This window comes from Oncorhynchus gorbuscha, linkage group LG19 (genome assembly GCF_021184085.1).
Source record: "Oncorhynchus gorbuscha isolate QuinsamMale2020 ecotype Even-year linkage group LG19, OgorEven_v1.0, whole genome shotgun sequence".
Classification (NCBI taxonomy): Eukaryota; Metazoa; Chordata; class Actinopteri; order Salmoniformes; family Salmonidae; genus Oncorhynchus; species Oncorhynchus gorbuscha.
The window spans coordinates 24295752-24301035 of record NC_060191.1 but is presented as its reverse complement, the minus strand read 5'-3'; positions in this window follow the sequence as shown (position 1 = coordinate 24301035).

The window sequence follows — 5284 nt, the reverse complement described above, 5'->3', positions numbered from 1 at the left end:
ATACATGGGCCAGTAAAACACGTTCTTGAGTTCTCCCTCTGTCTGACCTATGAAGTCATTTTCTGACAATGGACTGTAAGTCCACATGCTGCTACAGGCTAGGTTCTGAGTGCCATCTACAGATGAGTTTCAGTACTGCACCATTGGCATCCCATGGATTTAACTCACAAGCCCTCAAGCCAAATATGGTGTTATCGGGTTTCTTGAAAATCCGATATCTCCCTCTCTTTTTTTATGTTAATTAAAAGATTTGTAAATGTTGTCACCTAAGACTTAAGTTGCAAATTATCCAGAGAAACAGAATCTGGTTACATTAACACCTCTTTCCCCATCGATTGTATTTCGGCACCTTTTTAACTTAATTTGATTAAAAATCACGTGTAGTTTGTTTGATGAAGTTGGAATATGTAAGTACACAATATTCATTTAGGTAGAAATCATTGTGATTCTTGAGATAATTTCAGATAAATCAGTTCAGTAGAACAAAAATAATTTCAGTAGAATTCCTAGATAGAAAGAAGACCAGTTTCATATCCAAGTTTCAGTAAAAAGTAATTCCATTTTCTTATATAAGTCTATCTGTTCTAAACGAAGCACTGCGTAGATATGTGCTCCAAATCTGGTTTAACACCCTCAGGGATTTGTGTTATTATTAAATAAGGACTACCTGTGACACATTAGGCAGATTTAATGTGAGGAATATAATTATTTCCCCACAATAACCCACAAGAGGATGTTATTTGATTTCAAAAGTTATTCCAAAGAAAGAGGCTGCCTCACGCACAGTCAGAGCATGTGTTTTTACACTAAACTAGCCGATACAGATGATTAGGAATTTGCCAAAAAACCACATCTCTATTTTTAAACAAAAATAATTCATTTAATCGTTCAGATAAGTGTCGTGAATGTATCGCCATAATCTAAGTTATGCAGATCAAATACGCAGGTCAATGACTTAATCAGAAATTCTGAAATATTTTTAAAATATTTTTTTTATATGAAAAAAATAGAATTTAGAAAGATGAAATGGTATCATGGCACCCTTACGGTATCAGTAACTCAAACATAGAGAGTCAGGTGGATACAACAACCAATAAGTACCGCCACAAGCATTTCATGCTGTCCCAGTTGCCTAAAGTGACTCTGTCAATAAAGTATCGGAGCTCTTGTTCATTGTTTACTGTTTACACAGAGAGGCTCATGCTGCTTCTGTGGAGTGTCACTCTCACCCTCCGCAGCCATCTGAGATGAACGAGACAAGCCGAGCACGCCAGCCGGCGTTCATCCTGCCACACTCTGTCGAAGCCGAGGAACTGGACTGAAAAATAAAAGACATGACGGTTCACGTGCGCTGTTGTACATGCATGCTGAGGTAGTCAAAGAGAGGGAAATAGAGGGGGAGGCATTAAATATTGATATTAATATTGATGTAAGGAGGGAGGGAGGGAGGGAGCCACCTAACTGATAACAGGCCATTGAGCCTCAGCCTTTAAGTCTCCTTTCAGTTTTCAGTTTACACTAAGTGGGATTTGTCTACCCTAAGAGGGAGAGAAAAGGAAGATTGTTCGTTTCTTCGTCCTACCCAAGGGTAAGATAGTGTGTGTCCACTAATACTTTGGAGTTGTACTTGTCTTAATGCAGTCACACTCACACCTGTCTTTTCTTACCTGCACTGATTGAAGTTTTACTTGCGGTGGGGATTGTTTTACCTAACTCAGTTGAATGCACTGATTGTAAGTGGCTCTGGATAAGAGCGTATGCCAGATGACTATGATGTAAATGGGAAATGTGCACTGTCACCACGTGGTCACTCTCCCAGACATCAGCATGATATGCAGAATAGGTCTTTGGTAACATACAAATGATAGGACAGACTAGAGTATAATTCCTGGATTATTTTTGTAGCCTACACGTCTGTGAGCCTGTGTGCATGCAAATATTGTTTCTAATATTTGGAGAAACAAATATTTGGTCATACGGGATAATAATTACATGTCTATACCGTAGACATTATGCCCATCGGGTCCCATGTCAATTTCATCCACATTTCTAGAGTAGATGAACACATAAACAAGCACTAACATCAAACTACAAACAAAAACAGACACACACACACACACACACACAGACAAACAGACACACACACACACACACACACACACACACACACACACACACACACACACACACACACACACACACACACACACACACACACACACACACACACACACACACACACACACACACACACACACACACACACACACTTTCAAAGTCATAAAACGAGGGGACTTCAAATGCAGCTATTTGTTTGGGGCCTGTTGTCGTGGGAATAGGCAGTGCGACTGTGTGGGTTCATTAGAATTCTTTTCAAGTTGTGGAGTGTGGCCTCCCTGTGTTCCCCTCTCCATATTCCCTGACCCCATCGGATCTCACAGGGGTTGAGGTAGGGCGGGGCAATGAGCTGGGGGATAACACTCTAGGCTGCATGCACACACAGAAACATACAGTACGCACACATGCATGTACGCAAACACACATACACAAACACACAAACACATGAGGCACAGTGTGTGGAGGGGGGATAGCGGCACACACACACACACACACACACACACACACACACACACACACACACACACACACACACACACACACACACACACACACACACACACACAGCCCTCCGCCCTAATAGTGTCACCATCTTCTCTGGGATGCAGTGGGAGGTTCTCCTCTCTCCAGTTAGAGCTGGAACCCTGGGTACAGGAGAGAGAGGCTGTTGTTGTCTTTTTGCCACATGAGATGGTCTCCTTCATTCTAATAATTGCTGATGTATTTTCCCCAAAATAACACGCAGTCAGGGGTACTATAAGAAATACTAGTACGCTCTCAGATGTGCTGAAGCAGCTCGATCTTGTGGTCTCTAATGTTATGGATATCTAAGGTTCTTCACTGACCCAGCAAGCTGTAGATAGTCTAGTAAATTGAATATGAATGAATGCTACCTCAAACGCAATATTTTGGATGCCTATTGTCAAAACAGAAGGTCCGGGGAAATGAATGTTTGTCAAAAGGTTAAGGTCATTTTAAATAAAGCAAAAGTTCTAAGATAAAAAAAAATGATATCAGGCTTGCTGACAAACAATTTGAATGTTTGGCCAATGGTTATAAAATTGTATGACTTAATGAGTCGTTACTGTGGTCTTTCCAGCGAATAAGAGATACTGGTTTCCTGGTTCCCCTGGTAACAGTGGGGAGGCAGTGGGTCTCCACCACCGCATTGCATTTAACCCGAAGTTTCTGTACTGTCACATTTCAACATATTAAACAGATTTTCGATGTGTTCAAATAGCAGGTGCTTTGGATCGGACTCGTTCGGAGATGGTGAAAAGAAGCGGAGGTGGGGACGGAGGGGTGGCGGGGGTGGATTTTTGTGCTGCCAGGGAGGTCACTTTGGCAGGCTGGGCCCCGGACGAGATCCCGGTGGGCGCCAGACTGCGGGGAGAGGAAGGGGTACAGTAGCTGCCCGTCACAGCCCACTGCCTGTCTGACGGCCTGGGGCCTGGCAGACTGACTCCCCGCCCGGGCAGGAGGCAAAGGGGACAGGAAGGGGTGGAGGGGGGAATGGAGGGGGTGGGGGGGTGGAGGAGGTATATAGAGGTGGTGGAGGACAATGTGAAATGTATTGTATTTATATAGTCTTGTGATTTCATCAGAGTGGACCGAGAAGACGGGGTAAGAGGTGCTGAAGACACAGAGAGAGGAGCATCCTGGTATCCTGCAGCCCACCCGGTGCCGTAGATAGTGGTTGCAGTCGACAGGAGAGAGAGAGCCCTTTTATTGCAGTCTATGTGCTTTGAGTGCCTTGACTGTAACCTAGTCCAAGTTGTGTTGTATGTTCTATTCTTAAGGAAAACATTGTATATAACACGTTCTGTTACATGAGCACTGAACTTAATAATAATGTTTTAAACATGAACACTGTAATATTGCAAGTGTAGGTGTAGATAAAGGTGCTTTATATCACTGAAGTGACGACACTCAGACACAGCAGATTATTCTCACCTGAGATTCGCTGACAAACACTTGCGATTGACTGTAATAGAACTGAGATTACAGTATATGAAGCTAGTTCTCCTCTTTGCCACAGCATGTGTCTGCTGGTGTGGTGCAAGACAGGGAGGAGGGCAGCACTCAGAAAGTCTCTCAGGCGTGTCCTGGGCATGAGCCAAGCGCACACACGCACACACACACACACACACACACACACACACACACACACACACACACACACACACACACACACACACACACACACACACACACACACACACACACACACACACACACACACACACACACACACACACACACACACACACACACACACACACACACACTAAAAGTCTAAAACGTCAACCACTGCTACAGTATGGTGTATATATTTCCAGGCTTTACCTACCGTAAAGTACACAGAATCATTTGCTAGTCTGTCTCTCTCTCTCTCTCTCTCTGTCTCACTGTCTCACTGTCTCTGTCTCCCTTTAAACAGGAGACGTAAATGATAGAGAGAGACAGCTCTGGGCCATCCCGTTGACACTGAGCAGCGAGTGTGTGTCTGTGTGTCGAAGTAACACCTTTCAGGATTGTTGAGCACCAACGTAACCAATACATGCTCACAGAGGAATGCTCAGGCCAAGCCAGAGAGAATACATGCTCAGGCCAGGGACAGTACATACTCGGCCAGGGACAGTACATACTCAGGCCAGGGACAGTACATACTCAGGCCAGAGAGAGTACATACTCGGGCCAGGGACAGTACATACTCGGGCCAGGGACAGTACATACTCAGGCCAGAGAGAGTACATACTCGGGCCAGGGACAGTACATACTCGGGCCAGGGACAGTACATACTCGGGCCAGGGACAGTACATACTCAGGCCAGGGACAGTACATACTCGGGACAGTACATACTCGGGCCAGGGACAGTACATACTCAGGCCAGGGACAGTACATACTCGGGACAGTACATACTCAGGCCAGGGACAGTACATACTCGGGACAGTACATACTCGGGCCAGGGACAGTACATACTCAGGCCAGGGACAGTACATACTCGGGCAAGGACAGTACATACTCGGGCAAGGGACAGTACATACTCAGGCCAGGGACAGTACATACTCAGGCCAGGGACAGTACATACTCAGGCCAGGGACAGTACATACTCGGGCCAGGGACAGTACATACTCGGGCCAGGGACAGTACATACAGGCCAGGG